Here is a 14,191-nt window from a genome sequence, read left to right as displayed (position 1 = left end):
AATAAAAATGATCTGTATGCACTTGTGTGGACTTGGCTTCTGTCATGTGCCCACATTTCTTTTGCTCAGGCTGTATTAGAGTTCTGGTGCCAAAGGCCTTGTCTTTTCAGGTGTCTCCCATGGGGCATGTCTGCAGTGATTCAGACTGAGGATTATGACCCGCTTAATTTGTCCCCATTGGTAAGGTTGCCATGTGAATATCTGATAATTGGAGAGGACTGAATATCTTCACAAATACCAGGTGTGTGACATCTGCTAGTTTAAAGGAATGGAGAGGAGAAGGCATCAGGTCACCTCCTACAACCCATACTGCAAAACAGGTTAAATGGAAAATCCACTTTGATTCATCCACATGATGTTAGCTCATAGATGAAAATACAGAAATGAAAAAGAAGAAACATACAGTACTTTGGGGTCCAAGAAAAGCAAGTATTGTGTAAGCCCATGTTTATCTGTGGGACATGAATGCCTCTCACAACTTTGTACTTCCTGAACATTTCTTTTTTTCTCTTCTTAAAAGTAATTTATTGATTATAGTAGAAATTTACATAATATACCAAAATTATAAAATAGAAAAGAACAGTTTTCTATACAACATCCCCTCGGAAATAACCACTATTAATATTTGGTGCATTTCATGAAAAATTTTTCCAGTGTTTTTATTTGTGTGCATATGTGTTTGTATTACAAAATTATGGTGAAATGTGTACAGTTTTTTATCTTGTCTTCACTGAACATTAAATTTTTACCCTCTTATTAAATTTTAATTTGAATGCTTACTCTTCTATAGTCTAGAGGTACTGAGTGAAAAAATGCTATAGAGTCAGATCCCAATTCTGGTCCTGATTCCCTCAGCTTCTAGTTATGTGAATATGCAAATAGCCTCAGTTTCACCATTTATAATATGGGGATAATATTAAATACTTCATATGATTTCTACAAAGCTTAAATAAGCTAATATCTGCAAAGCCCTAGGATAATTTTTGTAGGTACTAAATGTGAAATATATGATAGTTAGTGCTGAATCATTGCTCAGTTTTTGTAAATAGATTCTGATCCCAATATTTTTTCTATTTATAATGTTGCTATATTTACCTACATTGAAAATTATTTACTTAAGATAAATTCCTGGCAGTGGAATAAACATTTTAAAGGCTTGATTTAGGTGCTTTTCTAGACTGGTTGTATCTATTTGCACCCACACCAACATTGCAGAACCCTGGGCATATGGTTCCATATTTGGGAGCACAATGTATAACCTTTTGTAACTGCTGATGTAATAGGCAAATAATATCTCATTCAAATATGAATTTTGTTGGTTACCTAGTGATATTAAATATTGTTCATATATTTGTTTTCTTTTGTGAATTGTCTGCCCATTAATCAACATATCACATGACTCTTTTATGCCAGGCACTGCTAGATATATCATGGGAATAAATTCTTGTCAAGACAGACATAATCCAAACTCTGATAACACTATTTAATGAAGATGCTCCTCGTGTTTAGGCACTGAGCTAAATGCTTAGCTTGATCATAATGTAAAACCGTTTGGGTTTCCTGGTTAAAAATTAGATTCCTTTGGCTAATCTGAAGTCTGTTTTGCAACTTCCTGATTATTCATCAGATTCAAGGATGTTCTGTTAATATACTTTGGACAAGTAAACTGCTATTTATGAATTTAAACTTTTCACACATACATGAAACAGAGATGGATGGATGAAATTGCTTCAAAAGATATAAAGAAGTGATGAATCAATAACATTTGGATGGCCAGAAGAAGCTGGAGGATATACAAACTATATAAAACAAACTAAACTATTTTAGCATGTGTAAAGCTGGTGTATTTGATCCAAATTAAGGTGGTGTTCTTTGAATTCTCATGTTAACAAGCCTGTTCTGCATTTGAGAACTTGAGTGGAAACATCTTGTGGTAGGAACCCACCTATCTGCATACCAATTGTTCAGTTATATCCTAGATTAAAAGATTAACTTTGGTTTGACAACTGAACAGTGGCATCGTTCTTGCCTGTGTAGGTGAATCAGAACAGTTCAATGGCAGGTAAAGATGAAAAAGTTTCTCCTTACTTCCAATGGTAAGTATAGAAGTCCCCAACATTTTACAGTACTATCAGGGAGTTGTCATTCTCAGGGGTGTTTACAGCCCTGGCTAGTGTACTGGCACCTTCCAATTTAGCAGTTTATTATTTATTGCCCTCTGCAAAATATCACATGAGAGAGGAAAGGCTAACTCATGGTTACTCTGCTAACCCATATTTTCATTGCAATTCAGAGTATTCAAATTATTTTCACATGTGTTATCACAGTAATTCTGGGAGGTGTTGAAAGCTGACTCCTCAAATATCACCAACACGTGATAAGACAAAACTGAGCTCCTTGATTTAGCATTGTGTCAGAGAAACAAAGGTAAGGACAGAGTTTGAGAACTGAAGTTTGGTTAAAGGCAAGTCTTTTAATGCAGGGAGATAAAGTAGGAATCACCATGCCTCCAGGATTGGTGAAAACAGCAAAATGAAGATTTTGAGTTGAAAGATTCAAAGAAAGTTAAGGCGTAAATTGTTTATTGATGCTTTCCATTGAAGAGTTGATGGTTCTGTTGGCAAGGTCTTATGATAAACAATCAAACCATTTGCCTGGGCAGGACAGTCCTGGAAAAGTAAAGTAATACTAGAAAAGACAGTGGAATAGCAGTCATATTAGTATAGCCAGGAAGGTGAGGATAGGATTCTCAGTGTCCACACTGAGTATGAGGTAAACAGTTTTGGTTCTCAGAGGAAACATGGTCACATATCCATATTATATATGAGGAAACTAAGGCTCAGGAAGATTAAGTGGCTTTCCAATGTCACACATCTAATTAGTTTTGGGGAGAGAACTACCCCTGAGACTTTTTTCATCTTGTCCACTCAGCACTTGCCCTCTTACGCTATTTATCTTGCTCTTTGTCTCAAGTCTTGGTGGACATTGATGAGTTGCCACAGCAAAAGGAAATTTCAGATGTATTTTAAAGATTAAACCACACAGCCTTACTTGAACGAATGATCAAATGCTTGCTGAGAATGGGTTTGTGCAATGAGTTTAAGTGCACTTCACTCTGTTTCAAAGATAATTCATGAATGAAGAATAAGGAATTGAGTCTTTACTAGAAGTTTGATGTGACATATTAATCATTAATATGGCACTGACTGCTATATCAATAGTATGCAGGGGACAGAAATTCTTTGCTGTTTTTGCTCTATATTTCTCATAGAGATGTCTTTAAGTGGGAGCCAAGGAAGAAGGATGAGAAAGAGAAAGAAATGAGAATTGGTCCTATTCTCTCTCTCTCTCTCTCTCTCTCTCTCTCTCTCTCTCTCTCTCTCTCTCTCTCTCTCTCTCTCTCTCTCATTTGTGCTATGTACATCTGGATTTTCTTTTGTTCATCTTACTTCCTTGGTTCCTCTGTTCTAATTGCCACTCCACTTCATTCACATCTCTTATGTGGTTCAGCTGCTTCTGTGGAGATATCCCATGAAGGTAAAATGCCCCCAAAGCAAAATCACTATACAGTACAGTATTCCCTCACTTATTGCGGGTATTACGTTTTCGACCCCCTCTCCCGTGAAGTAGGAACCTTACATTTATTCTACACTTTTAAACCTATGTAACTTTAACAACATACATATACAGTACTGCTGTATTACTGTAAAAAGAAATGTGGTGCTGCAGAACTGTGAAAAAGTTTATTAGCAGGGATCCAAGTCTTAGTGGAGTAAATTGGATACAGATTATTTTTTATAAGTCCACTGGAATATAAGATTCAGGTATGCAGAGGTATAACTACTTCAATATTGAATCTTTAGTACTAAGAGCACAAAATAGGGACTCAAAAACATTTGCTAAATGAAGAAATGAAGAAACAATGGACAACAACTACTATTTAGCTTTTGAGCAAATTCACCACGCAATCATACCTTTAAAAAAATAAAAAACTTTGGTCCTGGACATGCTGATCAGCACTTTTCCTAATGTAACTGGTCTGTGAATCAAGTCACAAGTAGGTAGTGATAGGGTTTGGTGGTATCTTTGCTGCTGCTCCTCTTGCTGAAAGTGCCAAGTCCTTATCCAGGTGTGAGTGGAGAGATGGGATGAGGGAAACAGAGGCTTGGGGAAGGAATTCTGGATGAGCACCAGAACAAATGCTTTAGCAGAGATAGAAGAAACAAGCATAAAGAGATGGGGTGACACCAGGGAAGCAGAGATAGTTTTATTGGAAACTGAGTGAATTGTTGAGAGGTTAGCTGGTTCTAAGTTTTTCTATAAATTATGTCATCATGTTGTTCTTGATGGAATAATTTAGAATTAATCCCTAAAACCGTACATCAGAGACTCAGGCGCTAGTTCCTTCCAACAGCTGATCATATCTGAAGAGGGGACTTTGACTTTTGAAGGAGTATGTTATTAACTATGGAAAAAAAATTTTAACTAGTCTCTGTGATTTTTACAACTCAGTCTGGGTGGCCTGTAGACACATTTTTCAACTAGAGGAAACAGTCTGTTAAAGCTCATAGGAAACCAGAGTGTTCCGTGGTAAACACAGTGCAGCTAATACTTCTTGTTTTAAAAAATCATCTAAAGATACTTGAAGAAATATTATTGATTTCATTATAAAAATATTTAACTCCTCGGGTGATCTAACATATTTAAATTTTTTACAATAGAATATTATATATTTTGACATATATGTTTCAATATACTCACCTTTATGTATATGCTGTACTAAAGACAATTGCACTTAATGTCTGTTGCATGGAAGAGCAATTTTCCAGTTGATTGTACATTTCATTTATTTATCTGTTCAATAATTAGACCTCAGATCTAATTATCAATTTAAGGTCACATCATTCAGAGTGTTAGTAAGTAAAAGTATCTGTTGAGTCTAGTTAATTTCAACAGTTATGGGACACCAAATTAAATATAAACTGCAACAGTACACAAAATACAAATACAGAAACAAGTTGATAAAATTGCTAATTGCTCTGCCTTTAAAAAAAGCTTCTGTCTGGCAAGTGTACATAAAAATATATTGCTACTGGTTATAAAATTTCTTTGTTCCAGGCTTGAATAAGGATGTAATATACATCCCTGTTACATATACACAATGAAAATTTGAATTTTTGGAGACAATAATTGCTATGAGCATTTTAAAACCTATCTCTCTGGTATTGTACTTATATATAATTAAAAAGTAAATTATTTTCATTTTCTTTTTAAAAATAGTGGCCCAAGATTGGCAGAATAATGGAATAGCCAATAGCCTTATTTTAAACACTATTTGGTAGTCATGATGTCCTTGTGGACAACAGAGAAAAGTAAAAGCCAAATAATTCTTCTGTTGGGAGTTTCAGAGTAACTTGTCCATTAAAAAAAATTAGATCTGTCAACTTAGAATGAGTTTTTGTTGTTGTTGTTGTTGTTGTTGTTGTTGTTGGTTCCAGACCTCTAACCTTGGCCTTTACTTCTTTCACTTTTATCAGTTATTTGAGTGAAGACCTAAAAGGCACATGAAGCAAATTTAGAAATGAACCAAAATTAGGAGATAAAGTTAGGCTGTGAGTGTTAGGTATATGTTAGATGATGAAATGAAGGCTCAAAGATAATTGTCATAGACTGGAATTAGGGGAAAAAAAGCAACAAGATTTAAACTAACGGAGATAAATGTAAATTTTCCATTAAGTGTTCATAATTTAGTTGCATGGGTACAAGATGGGGAGATCTCAAAAGTTCTTATGAAAATGACCAGGAGGATTTAATTGACTCTAAGTTTAATATAAGCAAATAAGTCTAGAAAGATGTCCAAAACTATGATTTGTTTGAGTATATAAATTACTGAAGGAGGAAATATCCTATTTTCCCTCCACCTTTCAATTTACATGTGGGAAGGATGAGTATTTTTTTGGATTCATCAGATTCTGGGACATGATTATGTCAATATTTGCCAGTGGGTACGAATACTGCGTGTTAACAGGTCAGTGGTAGGGAGTGGCTATCTTGCTTCTCCCCTTAAAACACTGCTGAAGTGAGAAGAATCAGGGCCTACCCTCCATGGGAGATTCTCTTCCTCTCCATTATCTGTCATCTATATTGCAGAAGTGATAAGCTGATTCATGGCCTATTGTCTTGGAACATTTATAACAAACAAATTCACTTTTCTTTTTCTTTACTTGGGGCTGTATTATGGTCATATCCAAAATTTGGGGGTAGGTGAAACATTAGCAGGCCTCACTCATACCCTGTTTTAAGCTGAAGGCATTTAGGCTAAGTAACCTAGGAAAGGGTTATACACCACATGACTACATATTCTATATGGCCCATGTTCCACGTGGTGCAGCCTAATTATCTTTTGAGGTGCTTGGGGGTCTAAACTCAGAAAGTGATACAGATTTATTGAATTTTTCTTTTCTGTTTTGTGTGTGTGTGTGTTTGTGTCTCTTTCACAAATTTTTCAAGGGAGGATAGCTAGAGTGAGATACACATATTCTTTGATTATTTGATCATAATTCCACTTAAGAGCAAAGCACCCTATTCCCTCCACTGATTAAAATGGCAGGCTTAAAAGTACAGTCTAGTGGTTAATGTCCCTCTATACTCCAGATATATGTTTTTAAATTCAAAATTTATTTTCAAAATTTATTTTCAAAATTTAACTTATTTCTTTATACCTTCTTGCCCTGATTCTCACCACTACCACTAATTTTCAAATGCATGTCTGCTGCTATTTCAGTTTTCTCTCATTCTTTGAAAATACCTGCTTTGTTGCCTGCTTCTTGACCCTCCATATTTAAGTGGTCACAAAATCCTGTCATTTAAAGTAAAAAAGTCTTTTGCACATGTCTACTCCTACCCTCACCTAGTTTGCCTTCACAATATGTCACCTGGATTATTTTAAGTCATGGCCTATGTTTTCATTCCTGCCAGAATGCTTGACACATAGTTTGTAACTGACTATGGAAAACGTAGCTTTTGTGTTTATCTTCACAGTTTTAATAGAACATGACATTAAGAGACAATAAATTTATTTTGGGTTGCTTCAGATGTCAGGAAAGCAAAATTTTATTAATATAAGACAAAACTTAAAACAAAATGACTCTAATTGTAGACCAAACTATTTCATAAAGCTTTGAGTTTTCATTATAGGGATTATTCAAAAAGAAGCTGAGTAAGCATCAGGGAGGGTGCTTTTGAGAGTATTCTGGCTTTGATATAATGGCAAACAATAAGACTTTTAGAGTCCCTCTCATGATAAGATTTGATAATTTCTATATTAATTTTACAAGTTTGTATAAAATCCAAAGTATTAATAGCATTTGCTCTGATCGGTAAGATTAGAGATAAGCCTTATTTTCTTCCTAATGCTTTTCTGTATTTTTAAGCTTTCCAAAATAGAAATGTAATACTTTCATAATCAGAAACAATTTGGTTATGAGTAAGCTCAAAGATTGTGTAATTTAAAAAAATTAAGTCTTCTTCAAATATAAACATAACCTTTTTAAATAGGTATCAAACACTTTTGTTTTTGCATATATGTCAACTACTACTTTGCTTTAGGTTTGGTTGCATATATCAGAAAAAAATAAAATTAACAGTGACTTTAAAAAGTGAAAAATCTAATTCTGCTTTACGTAAAAGAAGTTTGGGCCCTGATTGGTGTGGCTCAATTGGTGGAGTGTCATCCTGCAAAGTGAAAGATCACCAGTTCGATTCCCGGTCAGAGCACATGTCTGGGTTTCAGGTTCATTCTCCTGTCTGGGTGCATGTGAGTGGCAACTGATCGATGTGTCTCTTGCACATCAATGTTTCTCCCTGTCTCTTTCTCCCTCCCTTCACCTCTCTCTAAAAATAAATAAATAAAATATTAGAAAAAAATGTTTGGGTCTAGACAGACTGAAGTAGTATGGTGGCTTACTGTGTCAGGAACCAACACTCTTTTATCTTGTTCTGTTGCAGGTGGCATCAGTTCCAAACATCACCTTATGATCCAAAATGGCCATTGAATACCAACATTACATATGTGGTCTAAATAGCAGGAAAGAGGAAGAAGATGAGCCTGCCTCTATCAGTTTAAAGATCTTCCCAGAAACACCAGACAATACTTTTATATAAATTTCCTCAGTGAGAACTTAGCCATAAGGCCATATCTAGCTTTAAGGGACTCTGGAGAAGAAAATCAGGGCTTTGTTTCTAATGACAAAGCAGAGAATGGATATTGGGAAGCTAATAGCAGTCTCTATTACACCAAATGGCTAAGGGTAAGCATAATACAGAATCATCTTTTAAAATGTCACTGGTCATAACCTTTTTTTTAGAAATTTTCTATTGGGCTCCATTTATTTACATAATTCAACAGTTAGTTGCTAAAAACTTTCTATTAACCTCATTTTTTTTCCATTTTTAAAGTGGATCTGTACCTTTCTTATTGGGTTGTAGTGAGTATTAAATGAGATGATACATACAAAGCACTTGGAACAGCATCTTAGAGCAGATATATATTAAGTGCTCAATCAATGTTAGTTGTTATCCTGATTAATACTACTCTTTGTGAAAGAATATAAATGAAATTGGAGAGATATTTCCTATCTTAAGTTTCTTCTCTTTTGGTTGAAAAGACTAACTACATGGATGTGAAATAACTTCAAAATGTGTGCAATTAGGAGTCAAATGTTATCACGCAGAATGTAACTTTTCTAAAAATTCAAAAACTGATAAAGTCTGTATATGGTGTGTGTGTGCACGCATTTGTGACAGAAAGAGAGAGATATCAGGGAATATTTTTGAAGACATAAGGCTTTAGCTTTCATAATGACTTCTTAATTATCTCCCTTGAATGGTCACATAATTTGGTTATATCTCCCAGTTCATTTTAGGTTGGAAAAAAATCTTTCCAATTATTTTAGAGACAGAGAGACAGGAAAGAAGGTGGAGGGAGAGGGATAGAGGGAGAAAAGGAGAGAGAGAGAGAGAGAGAGAGAGGTCGACTTATTGTTCCATTTATTTATGCATTCATTTGTTGATTCTTGTATAATCCCTGACCAGGGATCAAAACCTTAGCATATTGGGGCAACAAGGTTCCTGGCCAGGGCCAGATCTTTCTATTCTTAAAAGTTCCAGGGAAGAGGCCACAGTCTCCACCATTTTTTATGCCCATTTGTGAAACTATTAGTAGTAGCTTTTTTTTTTAGAACAAAAACTCATAAATTAAGAGTAATTTTGTTAGTTTAAGAATACTACTACCATACTTACCTGGCAGGGGAGATACCATGATCAAGAGGGTGGTTTCCCCAGGGTGAGGCTCGCCCATTGCACTCCGGGTGTGCTGACCCCTGCGATTTTCCCAAATGTGGGAAACTCGACTGCATAATTTGTGGTAGTGGGGGACTGCGTTCGTGCTCTCCCCTGAAAATAAAAAAAAAAAAAAAGAATACTACTACCTACCAAAAATTGCATCAGTTGTGTGAACAACAACACAGGTACAGATGATAATGGATAATCTATTAGGACAGATATCACATGCTTTTTTTTTTTTTTTTTTTTTTTTGAGAAGGGAAGTCTTTCCTAGCCTTGCATTCTATTATATGCAGTACATTTGCTAAGAAAATTCAAAAGAAGAGATGGGCCCCATTGTCCTTCATTCCAGCAGTATTGAAGGCCCAATTTCATCTTCTGAGACTCTTAAGGAGCATACTACATTAAAAGGAATGGACTGCTTGCTATTCAACCATTGCGGGAATAGCAATATCAATCATTGTACACTTATCTATTTGAAAAATGTGGATTTTACTTGGAAATGGTATTGATTGAAGCCTGCAAGAAATCCACTTTCTGTCTACCTGGCAAGAGCAATTTGAAATGGAAAGTTCAAGTTCAGAGATCAGTTGAAATTTGACCTTCTCTATATTGCCATGAATTTTGGTATGATGATATATTCAGGGGTTGGGGTGAAGGGCATCCATTGGCTTCCAATTCTGTACTGGGTTCATCTTCTCCTTCACAATAGGGCAATCTAAGAGAAACCTTCTCCAGCTATAGTCAAATGGGGGAGGTGTGGAATGCTGGGGCTGATGCATTTAAAATGCACTTTGAAGCATCATGGAAATTTTGCAAAAGACTTTTATGTAGCAACGATTCTATTGATAGAGTCAATGAGAGTTTTGTCTGTGCAAGAACTGCAGGATAGGACCCCAAGTCACATGCTTTTAAAATTATTCTCCCTTTGTTGAATATCACAAAGGATATTTTCCCATGAAAACAAGATCTTTTGTTTCTTATGTATTCATTCTAATTGTGAAGCTGGCTGATATGGTTACTTAATGTTCTTTTCCCACTGGCAGGTGGCCTGAGGGGGCTGGTGAAATGGGCTCAATCATCTATTAAGGCTTTTCCTGGTCTTAATGTCATTTACTTCTCATCTAAAACCATAGTCCTTGATGTTCATTTCCTAAGGCGATAAAAGTGAGGTCATGGATAAGAATTTGTCCTGTTTGGCTTTTAAAGGCAGCAGGCAAGATACCTCTGCCTTCCTGGTTTCCCCATGTTTTTTCCAAATGTGTACGGCTAACTAAAACGATACAGAAAATATAGACAGGTAGGGAAAGTTTAAACAATCAGTTTTAGAGCATCAGTTTTTAAAGAAACTTATTAAATCGCATGTGCTAGGTTCTGTGAAGAAAATAAAACAGATACAGTTCCTTCAACCTTAGAACTTACACTTGATTCAGCCAGTGTGCTCTCTGAAAACAGCAATTTGCCAAACATTTATGTAAAGGATCTGTAGAGGATCTGTACTTAAACTACTGAGAATTCAAGACAAGTGTGACTTAGCCTGCACCCTCAAGGAAGTCCTGCAGAAAATGCTATATAATGATGTGACAGCACTACAGCAGAAAGTTGAATTTTAAAATGCCATAGGAATGCAGATGAAAGGAAATTCAGTATATACACGTGAAAGACATCAGTCAAAAGTTCACAATATGTTAAGCTGGTATAGAAAATATGTAATTTAAAATTTCCTATGCAACTTATTATGGAAGGCATTGGCCAAACTGTGAGCTGATTCTTCAGTAAGCCCAATGCTACATTAAGAAATTATAGGTTGTGCTGTGTTACAAGACAGAGGCTGTGGGGTGTGGGCATCTCTAAATAGTAATAGTAATCTGTGGACTGTGCCTGTGTACATGCACACACAGGACCCTGTGACCACCAAAGTCCTGGAGACCATCTATGTGGAACAAAAGGAGGTGGGATGAGAGAGCCTCATTCACTCATTTTATATCTTTGATTTTAAGGACATGTTGTACCTTTTGCTTGCTGTTTCGTCCCCAGCATGTATCATCATTTTCACCAATCTTGGAACATTTACTATCCTTTGATGTCCAGAATAGAGGATAGACTGGGGTAAGATATGGCTGGGGTCATAAATTACTTTGCAGTATCATACACAGACAATACATGGTGTCCCTTTTGGATCAAGATAAGAGTACTTTGCAATGGGTGGACTAGGATTTTTTTTCTTGGCTGGAGAAGGATAAATTTCTTCCTTTTCTGGTTGAGCAAGGAAGGAAACTTTGGTTAACAGGGATGAACAGGAAAAGGAAGAGTTTTTGGCCCAAGTATAGCGGTCAGGTGGAGCATAGGATTAAAGGCACAGGGACCACTTGGGCAGTAATTGAGCCTCCTTTGACTGCAAGTTCTTCAAGGACAGGGATGCACAATTGAGAGGGGAGGTAGAAGGTGGTGAGCTGAGTTGCTGTATGATGTCCATAGTTTTGAATCAGAAACAGGGACAAATGGTTTGTGAAAGACTGTATTCTAATAGGAATAGAAAAGAGACAGGCGGTGTATGCAGGGCATATGATTTTAGTAATGATGGTGATGAAATAACCAGAGCAAGCTTGTACTAAAAATAAGGCTTCTAGTGAAGTCTGGATTTCAGAGAGAAAACTATTGCTGTATATCCATTAAGCAGCATCTACATGAGATGTTCAAGGTCTTTGAATTGCATTAGCTGCTTATTGCAGTGCTTTATCAGACTTCAAAAGCCCTGGTCACACACTATCCTATAAAGGCACAAAAGCCAAACTTGGTATCGGCATGGGGAAAAGGTTTTCTTTTTCACATGCTTTTTTGAAGAGGGCATTAATGAACTCAAATGGTTCCCACCAACAACTCTGCAGTATAAAGAGACTTTTCTACCTGAAGGCAAGCCCTAAGCACAATCTTTAAGAATTTTCCTTCCCTATTTCTATTCTCTCTTTTCCTGACCCTAATTCTAAATATGTTTAAGAAAAAACACTTAGAAAAATATAAAATAAAAATTCCCAAAGGGGAAACCCTACCTCCAGTGTTCTTTGTCAAAGCCGCAGATGCTAAGTGAGCCAAGGCCACATAGAAAGAGTCCTTCCTTGCCCAAAGTTCTGAGAGTTTCACTCCAGACCATTTCTTTTAAAATCTCCTTGTTATTACCATGATGTGTCTTCTTTCTCTTAGGTGACATGCAGCTGTACCTGACCCTAATTTTGTCACTTGCCAGAGGCAGAAGCTGGCAGATGCATCTTCCTAATTTCAGCTGTTTGAATTAATGTATCCGTAAGTGGATTAAAATCAGAACTTCGCAGACTTAATTAAGGCCAAAAACTTAAGTGGGCCAAATATACCACAATTCCTATTATAACTTCACCATGAGCAAGGCAGGAACCCCTATCACCTAGCTGACTAATAGGCAAAGGACAGCAGAACTTCATGAACACACACCCAAGTGGGTGCAGAACAGGTCTTCAATATTTGACTGGACATAATGTTACCAAAGTCTTTCAGAGACTTACAATCTTGCCAACCACTTAGTTGCTACACCACCACAGAATACAATGCAATAAAGATGAACTTATTTGTTTATAGACCACCAGTGAAGGGGATTTCTAACTTGTGCTATCAGTGTTTTGTTGGAGCCTACTCATACCAGCTTGCAGTGCCATGTGTGAAGTTTTTGAAAGTATCTTGATCCTTGGCTGGGTAACTCACTTGGTTAAGAGTATTGTCCTGATATGCCAAGGTTCTGGGTTTGGTGCCCAGTTAGGGCAAATACAAGAATCAACCAATTAATCCATAAATAAGTAGAACAACACATCAATGTTCTCTCTCACTCTCTTTCTCTCCCCCATTCTTTTATTTTTCTAAAAACAATAAGTAAAAATAAGTATCTTGAAATTGACAGTGGTGGGATTATTTACTCCACAAAAATTAGCACATGTACAAATCTGGGTGTTTTTTTTTTTAAGTTCAGAAAACTGATTGTTAACATTTACCAGCACAACACTGGCTTGACTCCTTTCTTGAAAACCATTCATTAAAAGGCTACAGAAAAAATGTGGATAAATCTTACAGACGTTATTCTGAGTGAAAGAGTCAGACTTAGAAGATTGCATATTATATGATTCCATTTATATGAATTTCTAGAACAAACTAATATATGGTGAAAAATATCAGGATAGAGTTACCTCTGGAGGGGGAAATTGACTAGGAAGGTACATGAAGGATTTTCTGTAGTGATGAAATATTCTATATCTAAATGTGGGTATGGACTACAGAGGTATACACATTTGTCAAACAGTCATCAAATTGTACACTTAATGTCTGTGCAGTTTATTGTATATAAACTTTATCTCAGAAGAAAGAAACTTCAAACAAATATTGAATTCTACTTAATAAATTTGCTTTGTACAACTGTAAGGGTTAGCAATTTTGAGATTATTTGGGTATTTTAGGTTTGAGCAAATGAGTAAATATATTGAAAATAATGGAAGTCTGATTTCTTCCTGCTGGAGAAAAAATGTCCCCACATGGTCATGTCAGGATAGAATGGAGACTGTGATTTAAAAAATTTAACTGTATTATAAATTTATGAAACAACCTCACTGAAAGGGATGGAAGAGGAGGTGTTGATGTAAGTAATTTAGAAAATGATTATATTCTCTCATAAGATGAAAGGCAAAAGGAAGGAACTGCACAGGAGCACGGCACCCATGGAGGTCCAGATTAACAATTCTGATTCTAGTACATGTGCATTTAGGAATTGAACAATTTAGTAAATAGATGGTGGATGGTGGGAACCAGGCATCTCACTGTTGGAATGGGAATC

The 14,191-nt window shown here is 36.1% G+C and overlaps 1 non-coding gene across 1 annotated transcript; it reads left to right on the top strand.

The window, feature by feature from the left end:
- The first annotated feature begins 9,292 nt into the window (after positions 1-9,292).
- On the top strand, positions 9,293-9,456 carry LOC149991596 (U1 spliceosomal RNA). The gene has a single exon (XR_016508842.1). It is a non-coding gene; the product is annotated as a U1 spliceosomal RNA (small nuclear RNA).
- The last annotated feature ends 4,735 nt before the right edge of the window (positions 9,457-14,191 follow it).

The sequence above is a fragment of the Furipterus horrens genome, unplaced genomic scaffold (genome assembly GCF_987537825.1).
Source record: "Furipterus horrens unplaced genomic scaffold, mFurHor1.1.pri manual_scaffold_17, whole genome shotgun sequence".
NCBI lineage: Eukaryota > Metazoa > Chordata > Mammalia > Chiroptera > Furipteridae > Furipterus > Furipterus horrens.
This window is presented reverse-complemented; position numbering and strand designations above follow the sequence as displayed.